The sequence below is a fragment of the Tinamus guttatus genome, unplaced genomic scaffold (genome assembly GCF_059628265.1).
Source record: "Tinamus guttatus ecotype Peru unplaced genomic scaffold, ASM5962826v1 Tinamus_guttatus_pri_ptg000524l, whole genome shotgun sequence".
Taxonomy (NCBI): domain Eukaryota; kingdom Metazoa; phylum Chordata; class Aves; order Tinamiformes; family Tinamidae; genus Tinamus; species Tinamus guttatus.
Genome location: NW_028289058.1, coordinates 1,569,352 through 1,586,569, shown reverse-complemented (window position 1 = coordinate 1,586,569; position 17,218 = coordinate 1,569,352). Strand labels below are relative to the sequence as shown.

Sequence of the window (17,218 nt, the reverse complement as noted above, 5' to 3'; positions counted from 1 at the left end):
CAGAGGTGGCCCCGTTCCACACTCCCACCTCAGAACTTCCCTATATGCAGTACTGGAGGCTGGGAACCATGTTTCTGAGAGCTGGATTATGATTTTTTGATACAGAATTTCAGAGCTATTGGGTTCTAAACGGCCATGCTCTTATGCTTGCAGCTATTGGCATGTTTGACATTTTAAACTATGAAATACCAACGTATTTTGAAATTGTCCAAATCATTAGTTGTGGAATTTTCCTAGCACTTCATGAATACCACTGTTAATTGGGCAATTAACTGAAAACTACAGAATATGCTGTGATGGCATGATATGATATAAGCCATGTAAAAGAAGGAACAGCCAAGCAACAACTCAGTGTGTTGAAAGATATTAATGAAGTGGCAAAATCTGCCAGAAAAATAATAATGGGTGATTTTAACTACCCCAATATTAACTGGTTGAATAACACATCTGTACATGGTTTGGAGAAGCAGCTTATTGATACTATAAATGGCTCCTTTTTGGAGCAGCTCCTTCTGGAGCCCGGGGGAGGAGGGGTCCCACACAGCCACCGAGCTGCCTGGGCGCATGTGTGCGCGGGGAGCAGGCAGGGGGTACACCGAGCAGTGACACTCGCAGGACAAGGTGCCTGCGCCTCCCTGCTGCAGCACTGCAGCGCTGGCCAAGCAGCTCGTGCATGCGCGGGGTGAAGCACAAACCAGCAACCCTGCCATCTCCTAAGGAAAGCCAGGAGGGTATTCACACCCCGAGACAAACTACCAAAGGCTTATTTTATGCATACATATATATATATATAATGCATATCTATTGCCCAGTGTATAGTCTGAGGAATCTGGAATGAGATTATACAGGTCCTGCGGCAGAAATACAGGAAAATAATGTGCATTGCTTGCTCCCGTCATCGTTCTCTAAAAGCTAGACTTCTGTCCATAAAAACCTTCTTAAGAGATAAGAATAAGAGATTAAAATGCAAGTAAATAACTTATCAATAGGTTATAGACTTGGTAGTATTAGTTGCACTGTAGCTGCTGTTGTCTCTGGGTAGCAGCCAAAATAGGGCTATGGAGGATCAGAAATGCAATTTATTTGTGCCTTGACCATATTTCAAGACCTGCAGTGTTAAGAGCATAGTAGCTTTTCATACTGCATCAGAAGAGATGTGGAAGGAACAGCAACCCGTATAGCTGGTATTTCAGAGGCAAGCAAACACTCCATAGTTGTTCGCTCTCTGGGCAGAGATCAAACATGCCTAGTTCTCAGGGAGACAGATAGGCTGCCAGGCTCTGATGAGCACAGGAAGGAGGCATAACACGAGATGTTACTGAATCTAGCCACTAAAAAAGGCCAAATTCTGGCAACTATAAAGACTTGCCCAAGCAAAAGATGAAGAAAGTGTTCTAATAAATAACTGTTCTTCAGTGAACAGGAGGGAAAACCCCAGTGTAGTTGTGAGGAAAGTGGCTTTTCAAAAATTTTAATAAAAATCAGCACCACAATTTGGAGGAGGAACTGTTCCATAAAACTAACACTTTCTAATTGCTCTTTTACAATACTGGGTTAAGTAGAAGCAACAAAGTGACATGAAACCTAGTATTGCCAACTGTGTATTTTGTCTTAGAAACAATAGCCTCGGCTTTTTATTTTCATTGCTGGATCTTATACAAACTACGATCACTACAATCACTTAGTAAAAAATGGAGCAATGAAATAGGTCAACAGTACAAATAACTCAAAGACGGAATATATTCAGAAAACAGAATATATTCTATCTTTAAATAAATCAACAGTGCATGTTCTACTGAGACAAGGTATTCAATTCTAAATAATATATCAACAATAGAAGAGAAATAAAAGTCAGTTCAGTGAACTTTGCAGAACTGTGTAATAAACCAGGGACATTCTGGTTCATTTTCATTTGTCCCTGAAATGACCAGGGCTGCCTACTCTCCACCTCACGACTGGATAATCAGGATCCTGATGTGATGTTCATAAGCCACCTTGCTGAAACAGGAGAGCTAGCACACACACAAAGTTAACCCTATCTCTGATCTCCTGCAATTGCCATAGGAGCCTCTCTCAAGTTTTAGACAATTAGCAATTTTTCTTCTTGGAGTGAAATTTATATTTCACTCCCATCATGCTAAGCATTTAGGCTTCATGTTCCTACACTTTGATCTCTTCAGCAGATCTGACTGGGGCCCTGTGCTGTTCAGGAAGTGATGGGGTGAATCAATGACCAGACAGTTCTCAAAAATAAAAACTATAAGTAATCCAATACAAAGCATTTCAGAAGTAGTAAGAAATCCATATACACACCTAGCCTACTAGCTAGCTATCCATCCTCCTCCCAGTACCTGCTTCATGTACTCTCCCTGACCATCCTTCTCCACCAGGCTTTCACTCCTGCTAATTTCCAGATGGAAAACATCTCCCTTTCCAGATCCAATTTCTATTTTTATACTGAAAAGAACAAGAAGGTAGAATGGAACCTCACATGCTGTGCAACTGTTTCACTGAGGAAGATACAAGGGAGAGATGAAGCTTCTAGAAGCTGCGTAACCTTTGTTTCAGCACAGGTCAACTCCTCCTGTCATAGTGGTGGAATAACTCTACTCCTTGGAGCCTTTAAGCTCCCGCAGGGAGCACCCTTCAGACTAACTTTCAGAGACAGGATTATATATTAGTCTCTTATAAACCCATAAAGATAATATGGTATTTATATAATTAAGAGTAGTCTTTTAATATTTAATGTTGTGCAGTCTTAATCTATCATCCACATTAAAAACAGCAAGCTGCTCCCAGTTAGTTCAAACTGATTGTGTTAATGTAGCCACCCAAAATATCCGTTCATCTCCACTGTGAATGAACTTAAACTACTAGAAGTAAAAATGAACGTTATTTACTTTATTTAGATAGTCAATACTAATGTAAGCGCTGCCAAGAAGCAAACCTCTGCCATGGAAAATAAATTTTTAAAAACACGCACTGATTTTTAAAGTTGCCTTTTTGCTCTATCTTACCTTTGCTATCTTAAAGTAACAGTTTTAATGTCCTGCACTTTCATCAGCCCTTTTCAATTAAGAAACCTGAGGGTTTTACAGCATAGTCTTCATATTTTTCTTTCTTTTTTTCTTTTTTTTTTTAAAAAAAAAAAAAAACTGCTAACACTTCTGTTTTACCTTCAACAGGCCATTATCAGATTTCTATTAAGTCAGGCTTTGGTATACACCAAAGATTCTGGGACATCTAGCAAGCAGGTAACCTCTTACTCCAGCCTCTTGTGCAAGCGTGACTGACGAACGCATGGTTAGTCCAAGCAATTCTGTTTTGTGTCAATAAATGAATCAGAGAGAGAATGCAGCTGTCCGTGGAGCTTGTAACTCTTGCCCTCTTAAATAACTGGATTTGAAAAGATAATGCTCACATTGTTCCTGTCCAGCCATAGTGTAAAATAGAAAGTATTTTATAAAATTTACTACTTGGTGCAACTTGAAGAAAAAAATTTCTTCACAGCTTTTCTAAGACGGTTCATTGTGGCTGCTAAGTGCCCATATGCACCTACAGTGCCTATGAGCTTTGTGATGAACAAGCGTTTCACCTCTGACAACACAGGTAAAATGAACACAATGTGCATCGTTTCCATAAGGCGTGTGTGCTGCTTATCTATTCATTTGGTTACTTACTACCAAGAAACAGTCCACACAGTCAATAGAGAAGCAGCCAGAAGGATGCCTGCTGTATTCAGAAGGTAAATGGGAACTCAGATAGGAGCACTCCTCCTACTAAGAGAACTCCACGCCCCAAGACGACTTCCCACAACCACACGGCTTTAGGCAACATTCACACAGGGGAAAGCCCAGTTGGAAATGGCTAGGGAAGAGAACTTCAGACACTGAAATAGAAACAAGCAAGTAAACCTGGCTGTAGTTTTGCTCAAACTTCCTCTGTCCTGCTCTGGACAAATGAGTGTGCCAGACAGCTTTACTCTCTTTCCGGAAATCTATTTTTCCTGCCTCTCTCCAGGTGCAACTACACCGGGCAGAGGCACACAAGCTACCTCCGTGCAGTGCTGGGTAGACGCAGCTGTGTTCCTATTGGACCCGCACTGACAGATGTGCTTGAGCATCCATGCACTGTGCATTACCGCAGTACAGGGAAACATCCTTCTGCTTTCCATTTGATTTTAACTTGTTGGATTCTCTCTTGATGTAACTAAGATGCATATGCATTTTTAACAGAAGCTTTCTCAAAGGAGAAACTATTTGGGGCAGGGTCCTTACTTTTCTATTAATTTTTATCTCCTTTAATACAATGTAACTTCAATTCTTTCTACAGAACTTGCATGCTACTGTAATACAAGCATTGCATAAAAGTAGTAAGATACTGATCCTCTAGAGGCAGGTTTTATATTCAACATTTATAAAATAATACAGGGAAAACAGAACCACAACCTGCTGCGTGGCTGCTTCATGGTGTGACCAAATTATTTCATGTACTGATACAACACAAATGCTAGAAGAGGAGTAGGCAGACAAGAATCAAGTCCCCTGGGGCCTGCAGCACCTCGCTGCCTAGAACAGATGCAGATGCTGCAGCAAACAGAGCTCCCAGAAAGGCACCGCTTCGCTTTCTCTATAGGAGTTTCAAAAGAATCTGCTCTTCACACAGAGACATGATAATCTGACAAACAGCTCCTTGTCCAAAATGCTAATGAGCAAGTATAACTTAAGGAGAAAAATGAAATTGGAAATCTACTTCGTAGCAAGTGAACTCAGCATATCGTTTATCTAGTAAACCCTATATCTAGGCCCTGTATTTTCCTAAATTAACCATAATTCAGAAAACATCAGATGCTATCAGTTAAATCTGTGAGGCTGAATACTGCCATAGCACTAAATTCTTTATTTGCTCCAAATAAGCTTCTTTGACTTTATCGTGACAATATTCACAATTTAATAGTTTCCTCTCTTAAAATAGGCTGTAAAAGATTCAAAACACAAACCTATTTGGTCAGATGCTCCATGCTGCAAATAAAAACTATCCCTAAGTTTTAAATATAACTTTTCCAAACTAAATCAAAGAAGCATAAAAATTGCATTAAAAGTATGTTTGAGGAATTGAGTTAAATACCAAGTCTGAAGCAAAAGATAGTCTATGACGATGTGCTCTGAATTTCTGGAGATAATGTTTGCCTACCTACACTATGAGTTTTGTTGCACATGTAGAAGCACGCTCAGGCATATGTGTGCATCTTCAGTGTTTCTATTTATTTTTGCAAACCTTCTTCGAAAAAAAAAATGCTGCTCTTTTTAAAGCAATTTGATTTTAGTCTCAACTCCAATTATATTATTTTCAGCATATTTTCAAGGCAGGCTTTTCATTGAAGAGCTATTCTAGCAAGACACTGAAGTGGCATAGGCTTCACCACCATTCATTTTAGACTTTTTTCCTCTGTCAGTGTTTTCACTTCACACTCAAATTATAATAAAATACTTACATAGAAACTGAGCTGCTAGTAAAAAAAAAAAAAAAAAGCATATATAATAGTATTCACACAAAATTTATTTTATACACAGTGTTATTAGAGGACATCTATTTTACCTTTTGTAATAAATAACTATTGCAATTTACTACTGGACAAACCTACTCGAGAAGAACAATTAAGTAAATGCAACCATGTTAAGTCCATACTCTTGAAAAAAGTAACCTTCAGTTAGGACAATTACTTTGTTGGCATTACACAAAAGCACAAATGTCACATTTTCCGTGCAATTTACTTTTGTATGAATCATCAATCCTGTTTTCTCCTGAACAAAACTAGCCAAGAATGACCAAAAAAAAAAGAAGTCTGAACTGGATGATTCAAGTAATTACATGTTACAGTAGAGCGCATTTATGACAAAACTTTCAAAAATTTGGGAAAAAAAAAAAGTTGTTATAGCCCCTGGATGAAATAGCTTTGGTATAGACCTATAGAGGTATTTAGCTTATCTTGCTGTATTCCTGTATGAAAACATGTGCAGTTGCCAAGATGAATCTTCCTCTTATTGATCTACACTCCTTCCCTTTTGAGTACAAATGAAAGAAATATGCTATAAAAACATACCCAGATGTTATAGGATAGGTATACACTTCCCATAAGCATTTTCCGATACTGCCTAAAACTGAATTTCTTCAACACTCCTCATATATGCAAAACTTTTGTCTTCCATACTGACCCCAAAAGCCTCCTTTTTATGTTGTATCACTTACTTACAGCCTATTTGTTCACCCTCAGGTCCTGCTACGCTCTGATCAGCCTCCACAGGCACCTCACATGAATACATATTTGCAGAAATCAAACCTTAAATTTGTAAGATACTTGAGATAAACAACCTGCCCTGTTATTCTATATTGCACAGGGAAAATTATGGCACTAACCATGCTAGTGTTACCACACACTAAGAGTCTGTATCAGCTGAACTGAGGTAAACTACCTGAAAAATACGTGCAAGCTGAGACGCAAAATTGAGATTAATTCAGAATATATAAACCTGTATTTATATAGAATATATACTTTAGACTTGTTTTCAGTAGCTTAGGAGACACTGGACTGTATCAAGTTAGCTATACATTCTACTTTTAAAATTTTGAGTTTCTTGGAATTTAGGGTTTACATTTTTTGCTAGAATCTTTATCATGCTAAATATTAAAAGACCTTTAATCGAAGCAGAAGGACAGTCAGCAGTAGTGTTAGTTTCTCTAGAAACTTGTGCCAGCATGACTGACCTCTGATTTGCAGAAAATATCTGAAAAGACTAACCTGCAGCTCATTTTGTACAGTCATTGTGCATAATCACTTACTTAGCTTCCTTTGCAAGACTGCTGAGCCATGTTCCAGTTCTCAGGGCCACACTACTGTCAAGCAGCTTACTTGTGCTAACAACTTATTCTGTAAAAGCCAAGCTGGAGCTGTGTGATAATCACAGTTGGCACTTCTCCCTGAAGCACTTTTTAAGACACCTATTTGATTGATCTAAACACGAGTACCATTTTCGAAATATACCATATGTCAAAATTTGTTTACCACAGCTTTCTGTCATTGTCAGTTTAGACTGGACTCGGGTCAGCAGTCCATAACCCAATTGCTAAAGAATTTTTTAAGGTCTTAAAATTAATATTTCCATCCATAGATCAGAAAACTGAGGCACAGAAAGCCTAAGTGATTGCTTCATAAAACAGTGCAGTGGCAAAGCTAGAAAAAGTTACAACAAATTCCTCACTATCAGTCAAGCAATCACCCTGTAACTTTACATTGTCACCTGGAAAGTATTTTTCAAAGGTAATACTTCTTTAAAATTATTTACTAAATATTGTTGTTTAAAATTATTAACAATCTTTTCTATAAACATGACTGACAATTATTTATGCTTATTAAAAAGATGCCTACTGATCTGTCAAAGAAGGATATTGCAATATGTAGTAGAAAACCACATATGCAATTAAACATTAGTGAAGAGAAAGGGCTAGTACAATTTGAACATGTTTCCCCGTGGACAAGAGAAACAGACATATTTTTCCCTGATGAGTATGGTTTTGTGAACTTTTTTTCCCTAAATGATTGAATAAATATTTATTCATAAACTATATTTGTGACTTAAGAGAGTAAGCAGTATAGATTGGTTTCATTTATACTATATCATGCAAAATAATTTGTACCATGTCAAGCCTAAGCCACAAGAGATTTTCCTTACCATATTTGCGTAAAGCTGAAGACTACCCAAAACAGCAATTCCGAAAGCTTTCTCCTTATTGTATGAGTGAGGATCATCTTCACAGACCCTTTTCTCTAACCCTCCCTTTCCTAAAGCACTTAGGCCCCATTCACTTTATCTAAACTTGGGCATATGCTGGAGTAATTCTTGGGTCATAGCCTAAATGGCTAGAGTCTCAGTCATTTTGCTGGAACTATAAAGGTCAGCTTTCTCCAGGACAAATATAAATACATTCCTAGGTGGGCCATCTGTGGTCGTCTTAGCATTTCCTCAATAAATCCAAGTATATTTTCCTCTAAAAGTACCATCAGCCGTGAATCACAGCCTCAAATCACTACTAGAAATAACGCAGCGCTATCAACATCAGAGTCATAATTTTATGTGCTCCAGATTTGTAATACTGTTCTCTCATTATTAGGAAAACCAAAGCCTGAAATAACTACTTAGAAACTTTGAGTTAAGTACATTTCTTAATAAGAGAACAGTCTAAAAATGCTATATTACAGTGACATTTGAGCATAGTTTCTAAATTCTTTCACGTTAGAACAGTTTACAAAGAAGTAATAGGTAATAGGAAGATTAATCAACAAATACTTACAAATACACAAGAGAATCAGCCCCAGCTCCCAGAAATCACTGGTAAGTTGCTTTTGAATTCATGAAACTGACCTGAAAATGTAAAAGAGAAAAAAAAATGAAGTATAAAACTGATACGTTTTACTTTTATATTACCCTAAATAGTTGTAATTTTTAACTCTGAACTAAATAAATCCTCTAACACACCACTGTCACTCTTTCAGCCCAGCAATTTACACAGAATTTGTTTCCAGGAAGCCAATATCAGGAGCAACAATTATTTCATTGTTCGGCATCTCACACCATAGCAACCCAGTCCATTACGGCTTCTAAGAACTGTCATAAATATAAGCAGGGTTATCTTTTAATAAGGAAAATAGCTGTGAGATTTGTTTTCTTTCAAGTGCTATGGAACATGCATTCCCTTTTAAAAGTATTTTGTTAACTGTATTCTGTAGCTTAACTGGTTTAAATTAACACGGTTTAGGTGTGCTTAACTGGAACCCATCGAAGGTCAAATTCATACAGAAAGAGAGACTAACAGTTTTGTCCTCCTATGGTCTAGATCCCGATTCGAAGCTTAGGCTAAGCACAATGCATTCACTATACAGCACGATTAAATCCAACATTCTTCTTGCCGCATACCCCTCCGTTCTATCTGGAAAGGTAACAGATGCAACTCAAACCCACAGAGCTTGCCTTATAAAATTCTTTAACTAGCACAATGACTCACTTTATGCCTCTAAATATCCATGGTTTCCTCTCTCCAGAACCCCCATGCATTAGAAGGTAGCTCAGTAGTTTATTTTTATTGTTTGGTCTACATACAGCACATTTTTAGTTCTTAGGAAAACAAAGAAACTTTGTTGCAGGGCTCTTGTTTTCCTTCCAAAATGTGAGGATGGATATGGGTAACATTAAACTGAAAACAGCCACGGAGCCTGGGCAACTAGTTTAGGTCAAAACCTTTTTGTTCTCTGGGAGCTATCTGATTAATTTACAGTTCATAAAACAGTGGGTGTAAGCTTAGTTTGAAAACATGTAACTATATTTAAGATGAAATCATCATTTTGTTAGCCTCCAGTAATCTTTGAGAAACACCTTCCCACAACATTGCTGTATCCTAAAGTGCACCAGCCAGTACTGCGCATTGCCTAGAGACAAGGAGAGAATACCAAACTTATCTTGATGCAGAATATCCTCCTTATTCCATACACCCACCCTGAAGTGCATATTATTCATTCCAGCCGAGCCCTCCCCCGTGCTGAAAGTACACATTTAATTGTGTCTTCTCTCCTGTAATACCAAGAGAAAGTCAACACATCTCATTTGCTGTATCAATGCAGTGTTATTATATATTTTAAAAGCAAGTCTGAATCTCATTATGAGCTGATTTATGCCATTAGTGTGCTTTGGAGCCACCAATTAAACAAGGACAGTGGTTCATAAGGTCACAGTTAATTAATCTGCAAGAGTATAAATACACTTTAAAGCACACCACCTCATGGAGAGAATTTAGGAACAAAGCACCAAACCTTGATGCTGAGCAAGCAATTAGGGGGAAAGGTTAAATATACAAAATCTGAAATTTAGCCATAACATTCTGCTAATATTTAATCTATTGGCAAAATGCTTAGTTAGACAAAAAAGGAAAAACACAAACCAAAACAAGCACACACACCCACCAACCCTGCGGAATAATACGGATGTGAAACTTTGATGTTAGGGGATGCAATGCAGGCGAGAGGCCAGGCCGGGGCTAACCATGTCCAGGGATCCCGAGCAAATTTGGCCCATTGTGCAGAAGGCACCTCAGGGCTGGAGCCTTCCCTGTTACACAGTATAAACTGGTAAGCATGTTCCAGGCTCCCATAGGGAGTCCACCAGGAACTCCTAAGACTTGGGAAATGGGGAGAAGAAAAACAAAAAACAAACAAAAAACCAAGTAACATACGCTGTCTTTAGGTCTTTAGTACACCACGAGAAGAAGAAACCACTAGGAAGTTTTTAGAGCACAGGGGTTCAAAGACAGGATTTGCAAAAGGATATATGAATTCCAGTGAAAATCAGTAAAGGCCACGGACCTCCTTGTAAATGAGAAGTTTTGCTAAAAAGCAAGTGTAATAGAAGTTCTTCAGGGTGTGTGAGGTCTCAGGTACGAGGAAAGCAAACCAAGGACATTTCAGCAAACCCTAAAAAGCAAGAGGCCTGGCAAGCAGTATTATTCATCTTAACCATGTCTCATCGACTTGAGAAAGAACAACATCCCATTATCCAACAATTTCACAGAATGCTTCAAAACAGTTCACTTTTGGAAAAGAGTGCTTTATCTTGCAAAAGTACACTGACACAAAGAGAATCCTGGCCATACAAGATTACAGTAAACAACTGTACGATCACGTATGCCTTAACTGTTATGAACCACAGAAACTGACACAAATAGCACGTATTTTTTAGAATAGTACGTAGAAGGTATTTATTTATGCAGTCATTTAAAAACAGTCCTCTTTTCTCCCAAACACTACCAGCTCTAATACTATCGAGAGATTTTGGGCTGCATAACATAAGATTTCACCACTGACAGAAAGCAGAAAAAATACTCATTTGATAAAAAAAACTTTCATTAAAAGACTGATGCTTCTAAGATACAGCCTCTACAGGTAGCCTGTAGTTTCTGCACACAGTCGTCAATGAGCACGAAGGAAGCCTGCGAGTAAAAAATGGAAGCAGTCATTTAGTGAAAAGCATGGCATCATGTTATATCATTTAAGCGTGTGGCCTATCATTGTGGCTGCTGGGACTAAAATATGTACCATTCAACAACTGTTAAAAACCTATTTTCAGAATTAGAGCATGATGTGAAATGAGAAGAAGGAATAATACAGAAATGAAGTTATACGTTTAAGACCTGATTCACATGGCAATTTCACATCCTGAACATGCAAAATCGCACAATTAAAACAACATTAATGACGAGTAAGCCCATAACAACAATCATAAATTGAAGGGGGCAGAAGGTTCATTATGATGAAATCTTTTGAGTTGGATTTCTAAAAATCCTCCCTAATTGATGAATGAGTGAAGAATGGTTTAGTTAGACATGGGCAACTCTTCATAGACAATCATTTTGAAACAGAAAAGTAAACACTATAATTAAACACTATTGACAGGACTTTCTACAAAAAAAAAAAAAAAAAAAAAAAAAAAGGAATTACTCTTCTCTCCTTTTTTTAATCACTTCTCTTCTGTGTCCCAGGACTATACTACCTTTGCTAGCTTGTTCTTAAATTGTTTACTCTCCTTGGTTCCATACATTAGCAAAAAAGAATTGTTTTCCTAATGCTTTTCATTTGAGAACAGTCCCTCTGCAATGATCTTCATTTGGATTTTTGTGTTCTCTAACTGAGCTCATGGCCAAATGGTCTATTAGAGCAGGAACCAAAGTATCCCGCCTGTTACACAAGGATCATTTTAAAACACATGCTGTAGCACCATGAGGTAAGAACGACGTGGGAAATACGATGTTAACACTGGTCTCCGCTCTCAGTCCCCTGCTTTGCTACAGATTTGCTGCACAACCTTCAGCAAAAGCAGGGAGATGTGTGGGTGTGTGTGTGTGCGCGCGCGCTCACGCTTGTTAGTTCCTTATTCACAGAAAGGAGGTACTATTTCTTCCTTCACAATTTTACATGTACATGATGCTGTTATTACAGGAAGGGGCTCAAAAATAACTAAAATAAGATACACCTCCACAGAGTTTTGGAGGGAGATGTGAGCTCACTCTGCCCACGCTCAGAGATGACTGGCCACAAACCCACTCTAATCCAGTTTAGCTCTGGTTAGCACTTACGTAAGTACATGTCCTCTAGTTCAGAGCAACCTCACATCTGCCTACAAAAAGCATGCAAACATAGGCATACAATAGAGGGTGTTTCTGTGAACCACTTACAGGGGGAAAAACAAAGAAAAAGCACGCTGCCATACGCACCCCCCAGCACCCACTGCTGCACGGCTCACAGACACGTCCTGCTATTGCCTGTCACCAAGGGCATGACTTGGTAGTGCCATATGATCTTGCTGCTTTATATCATAGAACTGACTATATTGTCTCCTTCTGGGCTCCTCCGTACAGTTGTACGCAGTTGCAAAAGATGCACTTACGTCTTCAAAAGGCAATGCATGCAGGTTTCTCTGCTGTGTGCCTGTGTATATATAAAGTATCCAGTCACCACAAGACCTAAGCACAGAATGCAAAATTAAGGTCTTTCAACTGTATCACTTCGTAGCATGCCAGCAGGTTAAGACTACAAGGATTTTGACTAAAAAAAGGTACTGCACATACCCAACAAGTAATTTAAATGCATGATTATACCCACCACTTCAAAATACACTTGAAAACACTAAAAACGTGTAATTCACAGTGTGGATGAAAGCAATGCTTATTCTTTTATATAAAGTGGAAGGGGGCTAGCATTCCAGATCTGATAAGCGCTGTGCTCATACCTGCACGCAGATAAGAACCACAAGACACGCACCACCCGACTTGAAAGGCGAAGGGAGAGGAGCTCCTCAGTTGTAACCCATTGCTTAGGGATAGCAGAAGGCTCCCAGTGGCCCAGAGCAAGCTGCTCAGTGCCGCAGGCTTCCTGCTCCCACACCAAGGGAGCCAGACTTGCCTGCAGGGCCTGCAGCAAGCACCACCGTTCACACGATCAGCTCTGACACAGAACCCAAGAGCTCAGGCTCCTCGCAACCTACCTGCCGCTCCAATAGCCATGGGCTGGGTCATTCCTGAGCAACAGGACTCAGCTAAAGGAAAGAGAAAGTTTTCTGAACTGGTACGTTTCTGCAGCGCTCGCATGCACAGATGCATGTGTTGAAGGCACCACAAGGCAAACTAAGCCAAAATGAAAAGTTCCAGCATTGTAAGCCCCAAGAACTGTGCCTGGTGGAGAGTGCCTCAGGATGTGGCACTGCTGCAAGGCTATATCAAGTACAGGGAAGGTTTCACAGCAGATACAAACTCTGTCTCAAAAGTTACTTATGCTCCAGAGAACAGAGCTATGCAGAGAACACAACACAGATCTAGGACACGTGGACAATCCTCAGAGGCTTGTGGTTGTCACAGCCACCTTTGAGGCAACCATAGGAAGACCTGCACTGTGCTACAACATAGGAAGAGTGTAGCAGTTGGCAAGTTTTTCCTCCTCTCTCTCTCCTCCTGCCTTGAGCATGCTTTCTGTTTGTCATGAGAGCTTTTTAATTTCTCACTGTCTGTGTACAGGGACTTAAAACCATAACAGGGCCTCGGGGCACTACTGAAATGCAATCTCCAATGGGGCTCTGCATACAACTGTAACACATAACAACAATTTTGTTTATTATGTAATATTATCATTATGTAAGACTGAATTACAGAAGAGGAAGAAGACCGACCACACTCTAGGAGTTGCAAGCCTACTATTTTTTTTTCCTGACAAATTGTATTAACTATATCCCTTTCTTGGCTACTTTTATCTTTAGAATACATAACTTAGGTCATTTTCTCTGCTATTTCACATTGGGAATGATGTAGATCCACTGAAGAACTGGATTACTTTATTTAAATGAAGCAGGTATGTTCTTTCAGCTCAGTCATGTGACAGAAATGGACAGTATAAAGACCATAAAATTTTATTCACACTTGTAATTAAGTCTCTTTAATGTGCTTTATGAGCTCTGGACTGGACTAAATTGAAATTGAATTACACAGCACTATGGAATTTCATTGATTTGCCTCAATTTCAGATCAGCTATCTATGTTAAAAGGTACATATTCATTTTATTTCCAATTTGTATCTCCAATTTCTGACCTTCTCTTTGCAAATAAATCATCTCTTTGAAAAGAAACGCACATTCACTGCCACAACTGCAGAGCACTACACAGCAAAAAAATACAAATAAAGATCACTGGCTTTAATAAACAAACACACAAACAAAAAAGTAACAATACCTTCAGAAGCAGGTGGTGAGCCAAATGACCACGAGCTAAGCAGGCTGTGCACAGACTTAATTTTTCTTATTTTCCAACTGGTCTATTTTGTAACATTACAATAAAAATATTCCTTTTATTCTCATTGAAACTAGGATTAAACCAGACATAACACGGGGGTTCTATGTTACAGTATCATACTATTGAGGCTCCAATTTTCAAAGTAGGACAATAAAAATCAATTAGAAAGCCTTCAAACTGCCTGCCTTCAGGTCTACTTCCATGGATTCCCCAAGGGTAAAAGCTCCTTACTACATAGCTTGTAGTTGGTTTTTTTTTTCTTTTTTTCTTTTTTTTTCCTGAGACATAATAATTATAGCTTAAGTCTTTCAAAAAAAATAAACGAGATCTCCTATACTAACTTCCCTTCTCAACTCTGTTTTCAGAAACTAATATCCCCTGACACCATAACCAGAGAAAAATAGGTCCATGTAATATCATTTTAATTCTACTTTAGAAAGATCATAAGTAAATAAAACTTCTCTCTTTAAGGATTTCTTCAGTCGACTAGAATCCTATTCTACACATACATCCTCAGTCAGAAAACGGTTCCCAACATACGTGGTATAGAGAGCTCATTAGCTCTCTATAATTAGCTCTCTTAATATGACTTTGTGTTTTGCTCAAAGGAACTTTTTATTTACAATTACTTCTAGTAATCAGTCCTGAAGACAAATAATTCTCACATGCTCAATAAATAAGTCACAGAGAAGAGGGAGAAAGCAAGTGAGCAAGCGAAAGTGAAAGATAAAAGAGAGGAAAAAAACCCACAGATCTCACCAGAGTTTCAAAATAAAAATCTTCCAGTTTCTGTTCAGTCTCTCCAAAGGTATGACTACTTCATTATTTATATTAAGCAAGCCAAAACATATGTATTTAATTTGAAAAAGTATACATCTTTAAATAAAATTTGCCTTTAAAGGTTAAAACATCCATTCCATAAGAATTCAAGCTTTGGAAACTTAACCAGGTGAAGCCCTCGTTTCTTCTGAATGTCATCTATAACATCTCTTTCAAAATTCATACCTTTTCTTATTGCCTATCACTTAAAGATTTTTAATTCCTATTTTTTCCTCAGCATTACAAGACCTGCAAGATATTTTTAAACCAGACTTGAAACCTATTTGCTGTAGTTTGAAATCCTTGCAGGCAATACTGTCCATCAAACAAATGATACAACTGCTCCTAACTCCAATTTAAGCCAAGCCCAGCCACTAAGAAACAAGCAGGTTAAAATGCTTTCTCTCAGTCCACAGAAATGAGTCCTCTGTCCACAGCCTGATTTTTTTCAGTGTGCTCAGAGATTAAAAGTTAATAAGTCGCTGATGGTCAAGTCTTACTGACGCTGGTTGGATCCAGAGATGGCCAGTGCTTTGCCACAAAGTATGCACAACTACAAATTTAACTTCGAGTCTGGAGGATGGTTGTTCTGTTTTTTTTACATGCTGAAAGCAATTTGAGGAACAATTTCTTAGCTTATTTAAGTAGTCATATAAAACCATATCTCCAGGCACCTACTAGCATTGCTGAGTATCTGTGAGCCTCGGGCTATCTGCACCTGTCTGCAGCATGATCCTGACAGGCAGCAAGGCAAAGCTGACAGCTAGAGGGGTGGCATGTGATATTTCAGAAATGAAAATGGAATATCGATCTACACCGCACCACCCCCCTCCAAAAAAAAAAAAAAAAAATCACCTGGATAGCAAACCTAAACGTTTCACCAAATTAACTCATCAGCCTGACATGTCTCATTAAAAGATCTTATCACTGGTTTAACTAAACAAATGAAAATGAAGGAGGAAAGAAAGGTATATAGTGAATATCTTGTATTTCTTTAAAAAGGGAGTTCTTTAAAGGAAGGATGTCAAATATGTTTCTGTCTTGTGCTAAATGAAGCAGCTATAGCTGTGGAATTTTAGGGTGCTGTTTTCTCTGTTTTCTTTTTAACAAACACCAGTAACATCCATCAGAAATCATTAGTGCACAAGTTATAACTACTTCCAGGCAACTATAAAGTATGTAGCACTTTTTTTTTTTTTTTTTTTTGCGGGGGGGTGAGGGGGGGAGAATTTTCTGATTCTTCTATTTTACTTCAACAGGGCATACTTTACTTCTCTGAGCTAGAAATATCTCTTTTCCAGGTGACCCTGCCCTCTTTTTCTGGCATGTACACCCTTCGGAATGCACTGAGACTTTAACTACTTGTGTATAAGAAAAAACTTTTCAGAAGAATCAAGGAAGAAGGAAAGATTTATACTTCTAGTCACTGCACTCCCCAGAAACAAAATCATATTATTAGCAGATGATCCCAAGTAAAACTTGTCAAAGTTTTAATCCCTCTTTTATTTCTTCATTATAGAGCTATAACATTTTACACTTACTACACACTTACATTTAACATTACTATTATGATTTCAGTTGTGTTATCACTAGCTATTTTTTGCTCCCCAATAATTAAACCCTTGCTTTGTTAGCAGCTAATGCACTGAGGTGCTACTACAGCTTTCAGCTCCGTTGCAGACACTACTGTTCCATCTAAATTGCCATAAAGGGGCTTAACAGGTTAGCCTTATCCGAGGATATGCACTTTGAGAATGTCAACAGACACACTATCCAGCGTGAATAAATACAGCCCCGAAAAGGAGTATAGCAAATCATGGGAGCTCTCCTGAGCTCACAGGAAGGCATGGCTATTTTTGGAACACAGGGTTCAATCCTGGCTGTACTTTAATCATAGCAAAAGCACCACAATCTTAATGGATCGTGGATTTTACTCTTTATGCTGTCACCAAAATGAGGTAATAAATATCTTAGAAATTTTCAGAGCTTTGCTGGTGGAAATTTCAGTACCTCATAATTC

General features: G+C 38.4%; 1 protein-coding gene across 5 annotated transcripts in view; it reads right to left on the bottom strand.

The window, feature by feature from the left end:
* SOX6 (SRY-box transcription factor 6) overlaps positions 1-17,218 on the bottom strand; it is a 340,141-nt gene that overhangs the window by 280,229 nt on the left and 42,694 nt on the right. For all 5 annotated transcript variants that reach the window (XM_088533833.1, XM_088533831.1, XM_088533832.1 and 2 more), the window contains one exon: positions 8,350-8,420. The gene's annotated coding sequence lies outside the window, so the exon portion shown is untranslated. The remainder of the gene's footprint in view (positions 1-8,349; positions 8,421-17,218) is intronic.